The sequence below is a fragment of the Olea europaea genome, unplaced genomic scaffold, assembly GCF_002742605.1.
Source record: "Olea europaea var. sylvestris unplaced genomic scaffold, O_europaea_v1 scaffold439, whole genome shotgun sequence".
Classification (NCBI taxonomy): Eukaryota; Viridiplantae; Streptophyta; class Magnoliopsida; order Lamiales; family Oleaceae; genus Olea; species Olea europaea.
This window is the reverse complement of record NW_019262696.1, coordinates 265,308-280,965: the sequence shown is the minus strand read 5'-3', so window position 1 is coordinate 280,965 and position 15,658 is coordinate 265,308.

The window sequence follows — 15,658 nt, the reverse complement described above, 5'->3', positions numbered from 1 at the left end:
ATAAAATCATTTCAATTTCCACCAAACATCTGCTTTGTCTTTATATTAAAATTATGATAAGAATTATACCTTTTTGTAAATTCTGCAAGCTCCTTTGCTGAACTTCTACCATGAATAGAGATATCAACGAGTCGAACCGAAACTCAAGGCTCGGGCACGACTCGAGTAAAATCCAATGGGCTTTTTTCGAGTCCGAGCTGAACAAAAGCTCGACAAAAAAAGGGCCGAGCCCGCTCAATTTTTTCTCCTTTTTTTATGGCACTTAGCTCTGCCTTAAGAAAGGCAACAGCTAGCTGCCTTCTTTTCTTTTTTTGAAGGCCTGAGCTCGAGCCGACGAGCCACACGGGCCGATGAGGGCTCAGCTCAAAACCTCAAAATAGGGCTCAGCCCGAGGCGGGCTTTTTCTAGGTTGAGCCACGGACAACTCGAGCCGACAAACCCAATTAATATCCCTCCACGAATAATCACGATCAGTAATCCACAATTGTCTGATTGTCTAGTTTCTAATGAAAATTCATAGAGGAAACAAGATTAAGAGAATTAGGGTTTTCTTTTCTGTGCTAGCAAGAATAATTATGTCCTATACTGAATTTTTTAAACCCTAGCGACTTATTAATATAAGTCTAAGTAGACTTGGCCCGCTTTTTGACTTAATCCGATCCAATATTTAATTAATTCAATTAATTAAATTTGGTTCATGAATTAATTAATCAATTAATTTGGGCATATTAACAAGCAAGTCATTTAATTAATTATCCAACACTTGTCAATTAATTGATTGGTAAATCTCATTCTTCTAGTTTTCATTTTGTGTGTGGCCCATTATATTCCTAATCACGATGTCTCACGATATGAATTATTATTTTGATCTAATCAAAATCAATAAATTAAAATATCCATTTTTAATTCATCACCAATTTATATTCGTCATCCCAAATTGACATCAAACAATATTTCAAGGCAACACATGTGACGGGACATGTTACGTGGTATGACAAAATTAAACTTGTTTATTTATCGTGAAACTATAATTGTTTTGTCAATATGATCCGATCAATTACGAGATACGGATGTGTGTCAATCTTAAGTATCAATTATATCTTTCATTAAGTCAATATAAGTCAAAAACCCCCTTAAACAAAAATTACGTTATCAACTTAACTAAATGAAATATGGATCGTAATCTCTTACTATCTAAAACCGACAAATCATCAATTGATCATTCATAACCTTTATATGATTCTTGACATATCCGTATGATACCATATTAGTGACTCTTGGCAGAACAACATTCAACATCATCAAAACATGATTGTCCTCAAATAAGGCACTGTGATGACCTCAAGTCAAAACACCAATTTCTCTACCCAACGTTAGAGATTAACTTTTGACATTCGGATAGTTATCCATGTAGAATTTTCCTAGTGGGTCTCAAATGTTTTCTCCTATAACAAAACATTTGCATGTTCATTTAAGTGTTACCACACTTTAGTTTGTAAGATCAGTTATTTCATAAGTAATAAATGCCACATATAATGGTCTATCAGTAATAACAATATCTGTATCTCATTTTTAGTTACGACCACTGATAATTTAATATTCAATCATATATAATTTGTATTTCACAATCACAACTTCTTGTGATTAATAAATTATCAAAATTTGATTCTATGAATTTTATTATTTGATTTATTAAAATATTAAATAATAGATCTATCGTAATTGAAATGCATCAACTATTTATGTAAAGTATTTATGTCCAAGATAAATTGAATTTAGGATATAACACTTACACATTTAACTTGGTATAGCTCAAAAGTCAAGCCAAATCTTGCATATATAGAACAACCATAAAATAAAATTCTTGTTTGTGTTCTTTTATGTATCTTGAAGAATCAAAAATTGTCACGTCAAAATATTTCAGAGTACGTAGTGTCGTGAAACATAACATGCAAAACATTTTGATTAAGAATACGAATAGTTGTATAAATTTTTCAAAGCATCAATTAGGCTAAGACTCCTAACAAATTGGATCAACGCGATAGCTTAAATCGCTCAAATGAACTTGACACATAACCTCTATATTTTAGTTATTCAATCTTAATTTTGGTCATTGTAATGAAAGGAAATATTGAATTGAGCACACATATTTGATTTCTTCAATTATGGTCATTGATTAAGATTTAGATAGAATCATGGTCAATTCCAAAAACATATGCACTAAATTCATACCCCATAAATGTTAATTGTATCGTAACATATTACCTCAAAAAAATTTTCTGGTAAATAAAAGAGCATTGTAATTAAATCTTTTTCTACATCAAGAAGACAACATCTTTAATTGAACAAACCAAAAAAATCAGATGAGAAATCAAATTTTGGAAAGGCAAAATGCCCCTTGGACAAGTATTTGAATTTGTTTATTACAAATGCTTAAGGAAATGGTAAATTCATTAATTAACTAATATCCCATCCTTCATTAATACCTTTTAAAAGCAAACAATATTAGAGTTGATATTCATACGATGATGTAGCATTAATTGATTTGTTATCAATAATTAATATATCATCTCAAATTTTTCTCATTAACGTTATTACTAATAAATCAAATTGATGACATGTCAATAATTCATTGGATGAATATTCATTTTGACGGTAAAACTGGATATCATATCTCATCTCACATTTAAGATGACAATTAAGATGCTTAGCCAAATAAAGCCATCTAAATATAATATCACAAACAAGCAATGATGATGAATATCATTGTTCAATATTTAATTATGACAATTAAATATGTTGATATGATATCTTCATAATGCATACTTATAAATAGGATATTTCTTTTATTTCAAGTGAAATCACATAACAAAATGATATGAAAAAAAATTATAAAACCAATATATTGACGGTTGGTTTTATCAGTATTAATTTAATAAGTGGAGCATGAAATGAACTCGAAAAGGTTACTGGTCAAAAGAGGTATTTAACATGAAAAATCTAAAAAGAAAAAAAATTGAAAATTTTCCTATACTCTCTAAATAATAGAGTCAAAAATGTTCAACTCTCGTTTTTCCAAATGTGATGCTAGAAAATGGAATGGTCGTACGTAACAAGTGACATGTTTCAACGTTGCATGTAAGTCCAAACGGTACTAGACCAATAGTGAACACAATCGCTCTTGTTTGAAGGATCGATTGTTTTGAAAAATAATTGACTTCTTAATTAATTGAATTATCAAAAAAATAGATGAGTTTTTCCAATAAAGTATGATTTCAGTCAATACCTATCTAGCATAGATTAGGCAAACTAATTAGGATGAATGGCAATTAGCACATAACGTCATTATCTTTGATCATTATTGTGAAAAACGTCCTTACTTTATTATTTTTTGTCATTTTCACCTTTGATTGCACAAAAATGTTATTTTAATACATTTTCCGAATTAAAAGTAGTAAAATGATGAATATATTCTTCTATTTAAATAAAACAAAAAAAAAAGAATTAATTGTATTTATAGTCCCAATTTTTTTTTAAGTGCTCCAATTTTTCAATAAAAGCTGTAAACAATAAATATATACTCCTATTTAAATTAAAAAAAAAGAAATTTATTTTTTAAATTTTTAATAATTTATTTGGAACTCTTTTGCACTTTTAAATTTTCTAATTTTTTAATAATTTATTTGAAACTTATTTGCACTTTTATTTTAAAAATAATAATTTTTAATTTTTTAATCATTCATTTGAAACTCGTTTGCATTTTTTTTTTTTAATTTGGAACTATAGTTGCAATTAGTTTTTTATTATTATTTATATATGAGAGTATATTTGTCATTTCACAACTTTTTATTGAGAAATTGAATGAAAATGAATAGAAATGATGAATCATGCTAGTTAAGGGTGTATATATATAAGGAAAAATATGGACGTTTTTCACGATAATAGTGAAATGTAGGAATATTATATGTTAATTATCCTTTTATTAAATTATTTGGGGACACGTTTGCACTTTGTTAAAAAAATCGGTATTATGATTGCAATTAGTGCTTTCTTTTTCATTTTTATAAATATAAGATTATATTCATTATTTCACAACTTTTTATTGAGAAAATTGATAAAAATGACGTTTTACGCAATAAAAGTGAATATAAAATACCTAAAAATGAAATATAAAGATATTTTCCAAAATAATAGTGAAAAGTAAGAACGTTATATACTAATTACCCTAGGATAAACATCTAACAACTCATAAATACGTAGAATAGATACATCATTTAAGCTGGGAATCCAAAAAACCGTAGCTCACATGTCCTATGTGCTCATTATCATTCGTTCGTCATGTCACCCCTATCTTAAGGTCCACAAAAAAGGATTTGGTCTAAAGGCAAAAAGGTTACAAACTTTCGTACATATTCTATTCCTTTTGAATGAATTATCACTTTTACTCTCAAATCCCCTAACGACAACTAATTTATTCTCGTACTAGAGCACACCAAGACTGAGGTGCCCACACTTCCATTTTTTCATTGTTAATCAATTCGTCGCAACGAGCAAGACTGACAAAATTAATAACCATTAGTTACATACAATCTCAACTTCTATAGCTACAAGTTTTATATTTTGTGATCATTTTGCATTTCATACAATATCAGAATATACAAATATTTGGAACCATAATACAGACATCAGAGGCCACAATCTCAAAAATTAAATTGCCGTTAATAAATTTCGTTAATGATCAATAAAATCTCAACAATGACAGGAGAGTAGGCACTCGTGTGATGAATTGGCTAGGGACCACAGGTGTAGGTGAACCGGACTGCTGGAAGCTGACCGGGCCCCAGACGTAGAACTATGTATACAGCTAAGCCATCCAAAATGACCTAGCTGATAAAGTGTACATAGTTGGAACAAAAATTGATGTCTCATAATGATTTGTTGTTCATATATTTAGTACATAGTTTTATAGATGATGATAATAAATTTAATTTTATAAGCATTTATCACTTGGTAGTTGCAACAAGAACAACAAATCAAGAATCATTTAGTAGCGGGATACATGAGTTATTACGATTTTTATTTTAATTTCAATTATCTCTTCATTTTATCTAACTTTTTTCTTGTGACAAACATGGCCTTTATAATTTTAAATACCAGTGATCAAAATCGAAACGAACTCAACAGTTCAAAATAAAAAATAAAAAAAAGAAAAGAAAAAGAAAAAGAAAAGCCAGTCATGTCCCACTCCCACCAGTACCTGGAGATAGGCACACAAATTCAGACATGTACTAGGATATACTAATTTGATATAGAAAGAGATGCAAATAGCCAAATATTAATAGGTGTTGTATTAAAAAGAATTAGATGTAACTTTAATGAATTCAAGAATTATTAAGTATTTGTGTTCCAACTACACTCAAAACAATTATTTATTGCTTATTATTGAATGAAATTTGATCAAGAACTTGTCATCTATTCTTCTCCATTATAAATGGCTATATTAAATATATAGAATGGGAATCAAATTCAGAGCTGCTCCAGACCTAATAAACTGTTTTGTAAAAATTTCCTTAAGCACAATTTACTGTTTCACGAAGCATGAAAATTTATTATTTAATGGTTATATGCAGTTTTAATATTTTCTTAAATTATAAATTAGACCATGATCCAATTACAAATCTTGTTCCACTCACATAACGATCCTGGTAGAGACCTTTGCCACCCACAAAAAGTTTGTGCCCATGATCCAAGTGTAAACCCTGGCCCATTCACGAGGCTGGATTAGAGCCCAATCCAAAAGCCTAGAAATTGTCCAATAATATTTTCACACCTCCAGTTGTTTACCAATATATGTTCAGCATGGCAAAAATCTCGTAGAAATGGCTACACAGTGAGTTGTAATCTTATCTATTACAGTTTGTGCTGTTGAGCTCTCAGAATCTAGCTCGTGAGTTAACTTCGGGATGAGGTCCAGAATCAGATGGTGTTAGGAGTATGACTCAAATAGGAGTCTTTTGAAGAGGCGTAGAGAATATTAATAGAAGAATATTAACCTAAGGTTTAAGGAAACTAAGTTGAATAAGGAAACAAAATTCTATTGAAATTGGGTTTTCTAATTGTAATATATTTTCTTGCATTTTAGGACTCTTCTAGGGTTGGCCTATAAATACGAGGCTCCTCTGATAAGTTTGTAGAGAGTAACGTAGAAGCAGTATTGTTAGTCTGACTTGTATTCTCCATACTGTTGAATTAATAAATATCGTTCATTTACGTTTACCCTTTGTATTCTTTCTTTACAAATTCAATTTTGTGTTTTCGTGGTGTGATCTAGTATACTTCAATATTGTCATTAAATCTCGTTCTTTATAATCCGGTTTGGAATCAACATGTGTTATTGGATCTTCTGCGCCCAACAAGTGGTATCAGAGCTTGACTCCTTTCATAGATTGGTTGAGATTTTTTTGGGATTGCTGAGTTGAAGTATGATATTCCGCAACTAGATCGCAATACAAGATTTTCTTTGTGGCAAGTAAAAATGATGGTTGTTCTGATGCAGTTGGATTTAGACGATGCGTTGCTGAGTTTTGAAAAGATGTCAGCTGATTGGACAACGGAGAAGAAATAACGGAAGGATCGAAAGGCTGTGTCATTGATTCATCTTCATTTATCCAACAATATTCTGCAGGATGTCTTAAAGGAGAAGACGACTGCTACTTTGTGGTTGAGACTAGAGAAGATATGTATAACTAAAAGTCTTACTAGTAAATTGGCTCTTAAGCAAAAGTTGTATTCCCATTGCATGACGGAAGGAGAATTATTGGAAGATCACATTGCCGTGTTCAAGGAAATAGTTGCAGATCTGGAGATATTGGAGATTAAGTACGATGAAGAGGGTCTTGCCTTGATCCTGTTGTGTTCGCTACCTGAGTCTTATGTGTTGTTTCGGGATACTGTCTTGTATAATCGAGATACTTTGACTATAGAAGATATCTATGATACTTTACACTCAAAGGAGAAAATGAAGCATTTGGTTAGAGCTACATCAAAGGATGGAGAAGCTCTTGTATCTCAAGGTGGTCGACGAAGAAGCAGATCGAGAGTTAGATTTAGCAGTGTGACCTGTTACTACTGCAAAAGGAAGGGACATATTCGGAAAGATTGCGATATGTTGCAGGCTAAATATGATTTAGCTGTAAATCGTGGGGTGCAACCTTTGAATTCAGACGAAACCAATATAATTGAGAATTGTTCAAATGCCAAAGAGGTGATGTTGATTGTGGTATTTGATATGGAATCTAGGTCTGATAAGGAATGGATTTTTGATTTAGCATATTTGCACCATGTGTTCCGATGGGAATTTATTTAGACATATGATGTTGTTCAATAAGGTGGAGTTGTAATGGGAAACAACCAATCTTGTCGTATTGTTGGGATCGATCGAGTCAAATTGAGGCTGCGGGATGGAACATTTAGAACAATTGATCAGGTTCAATATATTCCTGATCTGAAAAGGAATCTCATTTCGCTAAGTACCCTGAATGCAAAATTGTATATATTCTCTGGAGGAGGTGGAGTTTTGAAGGTCCGAAAGGGTGTCCGAGTTGTACTGGAGGGATGGAAAAGATTCCAGTTGTACATTTTTCAGAGGAGTGCAGAACCAGTTAAGAAGAGACATTTGGACAAGTTTACTACCGTGGTGGAAGTTCAATTTGGTACAATATCTCTTGTGCTGGGCTCTGAGTCGATTCAGAACACTGCTAGGGAGAGTATTGGTGATTCCGCTTTGCCAGCAATTTCAGCGAGTACACTAAGTTCAGTTGCTGGGGTAGGACTCATCGAGCGTAGGTACTGTGGTGTTTGCAATGTTTGGGATGCTTCTAGAGACGTTAAAGTCGACAATTTCAACAAGGGGCCTTCTGATCAAGCATCTAGTTTAGTTTTTGCTATAGGGTGTTCTTTGACCCGTGTGATCAACATTAATTTCTTGGTGGAATTGAGAACCCTGGGGATTGGGTTCGGGTATCGGTTGTGGACGTGCGAGTAGAGGACGAGTGTTTGGTTTATATGGAGTGGTTACTGTGTTGAGGAAATTCGATCAGTTAATTTCGATACTGATGAATTTGAAATCTAGGAGTTTCGTTCATAGCACTAGAATTTGAGTTAAGGTGGAGATTGTTGGGAGTATGACTCAAATAGGAGTCTTTTGAAGAAGCGTATTCGATTTGGACTAGGAGAATATTAACTTAGGGTTTAAAGAAACAAAGCTGAATAAGGAAACAAAATCTTGTTGAAATTGGGTCTCCTAATTGTAATATATTTTCTTGTCTTTTAGGACTTTCTAAGGTTGGACTATAAGTACGAGGCTCCTCTAGTCAATTTGTAGATAGTAACATAGAAACAGTATTGCTAGTCTGTATTGTATTCTTCATACTGTTGAATTAATAAACATCGTTCCTCTACATTTACCCTTTGTGTTCTTTCTTTACAAATTCAATCTTGTGTTTTCGTGGTGTAATCTAATATATTTCAATATTGTCATTAAGTTTCATTTTTTATAATCCGGTTCGGAGTCAACATGTGTTATTAGAGCTTTCGCGTCCAACAGAATTTTCTTCTTTGACTTTGTTAAGCACTGTATAAGCCGGCTTTTCCAAACAAAAGAAGAAAGTAAAGGGAGGACAACAAATAAGAGAATTAAGTACTTATAAGAAAAAATTGTTTAAGTTGGGTACAAGTTTTGTAGGTTTAGCCCCTATTTGGGCCATATTATTTAGGAAATTTGTAGAATTTTTTTTACAATTGCTTGTCCATCTGGGCTCCGCATATGTGTGTTGAAGTCAAGAATTGTGGGCTAATTTGTTGGCTAACAATCACATTTCTTCTACAAATGAGGAAAAAATATGGCACAAATAGAGGGATAATTTGTCATATTCATAACACCTTTAGAAAGGATTTTGAACCCATTTCTAGTGGCAAGTATAATCCCATGAAGAAAAAAATTGACATCTATCATAATGTGGTACCTTGTCTCCCATTTGATGCGAGTTGATGGAGAACAAGCAGACTGCAATATTGAAATGGCAAGTCAAAATTCATAAGTTTTAAGCAGACTGCAATGTTGAAATGGCAAGTCAAGTTTTAATAATGATCTCAAAATATGAGTTAGAAATTATAATATGCATCAATGCAGAATATTCACTTGCCTTCAATGCGTAGGACTCCACAGTATTTTCCTCCATCCCTCTTAAAACTCATCATGCGTGGATGCTCCTGACAAGGCTAAAATACAGTATACATACAACATAGTATATGTCATAGGATCCTATGAACATTGATGACTAACAATTCTCTTTTTGGCTGAATGAATTTCCATAAGGAATACCTTCAATTTTACTAAATATGGTAATAATTCTACGTATGGTACAAATATATACACATAAGAATGCTAAATAGAATATCCCCGTAATCTTTGATGTAATCTTCTTCTTATTAACATCCCCCTCAAATTGATGTTGGACGATAAAAAAGCATCAATTTGCTTTCAAGAAACTGATATCGTTGTTGAGTCATCGTCTTGTATATACGTTAGTAGTTTGAACATCAGTGGTGATACGCGGAAGAGTAATCACGCGATCTCATAAGCTTTATGTATAGAGTGACAATCAATTTCAATGTATTTAGTGCACTTATGAAATACAGAATTAGCATCAATTTGAATGGTACTAGCATTGCCAGCATGAAGTGGAGTAAGATCTAATTGAAGGCAACCAAGTTCTGCTAAAAGACTTCGAAGCCAAATAATTTCAAAACATACAGCAAACATTGCATAATATTTAGATTCAGTGGAAGATTTAGAGACACAATCATGTTTCTTACTTTGCTAGGAAATGAGCGCACTCCCAAGAAATATATACCATCCTGTAATCGATCGACGAGTATTCGGACATCCCGTCCAATTAGCATTACTATAGCCTACCAATTTAAGAGAAGAATTGGCAGGAAAGGAAAGGCCCCTATTTGTTGTACCCAGCAAGTATCTAAAAATATGATAAATTGCGACCAAGTGGAGCTGTCGTGGAGCATGACTTGCTGAACCACAAAAGAGATATTGGGTCATGTAATAGTAAGGTAATTTAAACTTCCCACAAACTGACGATACAACGAAGGATCAGGAAGGTCACCCTCCTCCTTGTGATACTTCACATTCACCTCTAAAAGAGTATCAACAGATTGACTATTCTAAAGTCCAGCCAAGGTAACCAACTCCTCTATATACTTATGCTAATGCAGGTAAGTCTCGACTAGATTTGAAAGCACCTTAAGACCTAAGAAATACTGCAAAAGACCCAAATTCTTCTTATGAAAAGATTTCTTAAGTCGGTCTTGAAGGTGAGACATCAATTTAGAGTTAGTCCCGGTTATAACTATATCATCCACAAAAGCAAGAAGAAGAGCAGTTCCGCCTCGATGTTAGAGATAAAGAGAGACGAATCATACTAGATCTGAGTAACGAGAACCCAAGAAGAGTAGAGCGAAATTTGTCAAACCAAGCACGAGGAGCTCGTTTTAATCTATAAAGTGGCCACTTTAGCCTATGAAATAATTATTATTGTTATTTTTTGTTAAAATTCTATATCTATTGTATATTAGGTCCTTGTTTGGTATTCTTTCTTTTCAAAATACATTTTTCTCTTTTCTTTTTAACAATACGTTCTTCAATAAAAATAATATTATACGTAAATTCAAAATTTTTTCTTATTTTTAACCATACATTCTCTATCAAATTATTATTTCAGAATTCATTATTTAAACTTTAATGAGGCTCAGTCATTGGTTTTTCTTACGCAAGTCAAATATCAAATCATTGCATTAGTTAACATGTAACCAACAAGGTATCTACAAGGATAATTTGAACATTTCACACAAAAAAAAGATATTTTTGAGCACCTTTTGAAAAAGTGATAATTATTTTTGCAATTAATAATATAGGGACATCTATGCAAAATTCTCTTAAATTAATTACCTGATCAAAATACAAGACTCCGACAATAAAGTGCCATGGAAATCTTGCATAATCTGCCCGTAATTTTTTACGTACACCATTTGCATTGCTAGTTTAAGCAATTTCTCACATGGCATGCGGTTAAATGCTAACAATTTAGATGTATAATATTTTCGAGTAAATATGTTATTCATTACAAGTCTAATACTATACTACTAAAAGTAATAATGGCATGATATACAAAATAGAATCAAAGGAAAAAAAATATAATTTAGATTATTACTTTTAATGTAAGAACTACAATCACTCGTCACTACAAAGTTTCACTAGAACGAGGAAGAAAAAGGTTACAGTTTATACTGAAAATCACGCATATCCTTTTGAGAAAAAGGCTTGACCTAAAATCCTTAATCCCTATTTAATTTAGATAAAAATCAGATTTTTAGTAGATTTTGATAAAAAAAAAAAAATGATGGAACACGTGGTTAAAAAGTTATGTGTCTTGTGTGATTAAAATTCATTATTGACTCTGACTTAAATTTTAATATTTTTTTAGTCGAACCAAATATAGGCTTAATACATACAAGAAAAATTTAGAACAACCTTATACATATGCGCACTACCTCAACATATAGTTTAACGTTAACATTTCATCTAAGGAGCTATTGCTTCCCATTGATCTGCAGTTGAAGGGAAAAAGATGAATAAGTTTGGCTGCATACATTCAACAAAATAACTTTCAGATTCTGAATGTAACACACTTTTACATTATCGTCATATTTAGTACATTAATTTGGACAAGACAATGCGTAAAAACATATTTACAACTAAGTATAACATAACCGAAATGTCTATATCATCCAATGGTGAATTAAATAAGGATGGTTCGAATGTCATAAATTAATATTGTTTTAAGTTGGCAATGCCCTTTATGGTGGTCATAGATGTCTAACTAAATTAGATATACTGTGGGAAGTTTGGTACGAGGACAGATTAAGGAGCTTTCACCTCGTTCTTGCCGTCCCTTTGAAAGAGTTAATGCATGTTGGTATTGGCCAACTTTATTGCATTTTCTAATTATAGAAAAAAGAAATCAATTTAGGAAATTGTTGCAGGTAAAATCAACCAAATTCAAGTGTATGAAACATACACTTGAATACTCAACAATTTTTTACAAATTCTTTACAAAATACACACAGTATGGGGTGGGTGAGTTATTTTTTGGATTATTTTATTCACATGGGGCCCATTTCCCATGTGAATATCTGAAAAACTTCTGTAGGAGGAAATTTTGTACACATAAAATTTTCCAAAAAAAATCGTAGTTCTATACGTTATAATTACGTGTCCGTATTAACTATGATAAATAAACAACAGAAATCAATGGATAGAAAATCTGGTCAGAATCAAAAGTTACTTTACTTTCCTCTTTAATTAAATATTTTGATGTTTCCTTAATTATTTTTACTTAGTTTTTATTAATTTATTGTTGAGCGTGGACTTGTTATTTGAAGATAGCGACGAAGAATTGTACCTGACCAGCCTTGGCATTTGCAGCATCATTTATTTCAACTAGCGTTGTCTAAGGTAAATTACGTGTTAAGATATTGTAATGTACTATCTAATAATATGTGTCATAAAATATATATATAATATTTTTTTTATAAAAATGAATATGATAAATATTATATTCTTATCAAGTCCAAAATTATTGCGAATTTATATTACATTGATCATCATAAATGATAAGAATGGCAACTTCCATCGAGGGAGTTATCATCGATCATATTGACATGTTTAACTATTGAAATCTATTTTCATGCCAGACAATTTATCTATTTATAGTATCTCCTAGAAATTCTTTAAACACAAAATAATCTCTATTTTAGAGTTACTACTAAAAAATGAACTTCAAAAACTCTCTATTTTAAAAAAAAAGTGGGCTTGACTCTCCAAATTTAGGGAGTTAAACTTACTTTTTATTCTTAATGTGCAATGTTTACATTTAATACGTTACAATTTTCAGTACTTTACAATTTAAATTATTTAAATTACATTTAAATTTATTGGTCATTAACATATAAAGAAATTTATATTTAAATAAAATATGAAGAGATATTATTAAATGTTCATTAGAAAAAATGAAATAAAGAATCAAAATAAAGAGCTTGTTGGAATGAATAAAAAAAATTATTTTCAGAATTTAAAGATATTTTCTATTATGTATAAGTTACATTTTATAAATAAAGAGTCTTTTAAAGACGCTGTTACATGTCCAGTTTGTGGGCCATGTTATTTTGTTTATAAATATTTTTTGTTAACATATCGTCCCTGTTTGAGGTCCATTTGAATTTAATGGATTTTTCTCTTTTTTCATTTTTAATCATACATTTTTTACTAAAAGAAAGTTATAAATAAACTTTTTTTATTATCTTTTAATCACACATTCTCCAAAAATTAATATTTTAGAATACATTGTTTCCAAAACCTCAAAAATAAACCCAAAAAATAGCATAATTTGTAACAATTCGTAATTAGCATTATTGATATATTTAAGAGACATTTATGTTTGATGAACGTCACTTTTTGAGTTTACTAAAATGACTAAAATACGCAAATAAATAAATCATGTTGGTTGGGTATATCTTATGCCCCTGTTTGATCCCCATTACATTAAATTCTATTATATTTCATTTTTCTCTCTCCTATTTTCAACCACACAATCTTTCATAAAATAATATTATACGTAAATCGAAAACTTTTCATTTTTTTTCAAGCATTCATTTTTCAAAAAAGTACTATTCCCCTCATTAATTTTCCTACGTAATGGGAATCAAACAGGGGCATATGTTGAAACTTGAACCATCAATCTAAAAATGTGGGCCCATCAATGTGATGGCACATTCATTGTCGATCCAAAACCCAAAACTATCATTATCACTAATCTTTCCGGAAATAGACTCCAATAAATTATGTTGTCTAATTGCATTGAAGTCGACAACCATTTCGAGACATATTTGGTGCGTGTTATTAAACAACATTACGTAAAATAGTAGTTGAAATTCTTTTTTTTTTTTTTCCCTCTTTTTATCATTCTGTCAGTATCGTTCAAGTTGAATGAGTTTGAATACATTACGTTTCTAAGGACATGTTATTAAGGCCCCGTTTGGTAGGGATTTTTTGCTCCAAAAAATTGATTTTTTGATCGTTATTTTACTATTCAAGCCGTAATTTTTGACTTTTTCTCTCACATGTGGACCCCACTTTTCTTCTAACGGTCAAAAAATCAATTCTCAAAATCCCTACCAAACGGGCCCTAAATCTTGACTTTTGAATTAGCTCGAGTTTATGATAAAAGGTTATTGGCGGGGTAGCACGATTAGAAATGGGAATTAGTACATCCAAATATTGTATCGTATTATTTAATGCATTGACATGATGTGCTGAACATTTTGAACCTTGAGTTGAGTAGCATTAGTTCAAACCATTATGTAGCTGTTGAAAATGTCATTTTTAGAAGATCACCCACGTCGCATTATGAAGCACATTGTCAAGGACTTCATTTTGCACCAAGGTCAAATCATGACCGAGTGAACCTCTCTAGTACTCAACATTGCTGTGATATACCTGAAGTTAGAGCTTCGAGTTTGAGCTAGTTAAAAACATAAGTGATAATCATAAAGTGACATATATTGTCTTTATAAATAAAATCGTTTGCAATGATTTTGTCAATATGAGCCATATGTCTAGTCATATTTTGTAAAATAAAATGTCTTCTTGCAATGAGATAAGTTCATCTAAACTTATTTCCATCATTATCAATCTATGTTAAAGTCAGGGACGGGTCAAGGATTGGATCCAAAATCGAGTTAATACGCTATTTATTTATTTTTTTTTTTTTACGCATAAAAATTGGTTTTTTATTAAAAAAAAAAAAACCTTTAAAAACACTTCTTGGAGTTGAGTGGGGGAGGCTACAGTCTAGCGATGGCAACGAGGCGGGACGCCTTCACCCCGTCTCGCTCAAACCACGCTCCACCTTATTAAGCGGGGTAGGGCAGGGTGCCCCGTTTATATATATATATATATATATATATATATATGTATATATATTATTTTTTACATTTTCAAAATTTTGAATTACATCATTATTAGAGAATAAAATACAAATTCAAAATGGACTTTTAACAGGTGAATTGTTTAAAAATAAAATTATTTTTAATCTTTTTTTCTTTCAAGGGACAGGGTATCCTTGTCCCACCCCGCACCATGACGCTGCCCCGCCCCGCCCCGCCCCGCCCCGTCGAGCCAATTCGTTCGGGATGGGCTTTTTTGCCTCATTCGGAGCGGGACGGGACGAGTTTTTTCCCCATCACTACTACAGTTCGTTCCAGTCCCCCCAAATCCTGGTTAAAGTGAATTGCATAATTGACAATATTAAGAATTTCACACATACTAGAGGTTGATTAATTTAATGGTGTGTTTGAGCTCTATTTATGTTAGAAAAATAGGTTTTGCAATGGTGTTTTTTTGAAAATTTGCGTGATAAAAAATTAGGTAAAGTGTGAATTGACATGTAAAATTATTTTATTGAAAAACGTAATAAAAATAGTTTGGAGGAAAATAAATTTTTATTGGAGAAGGGTCTAGCGGCTT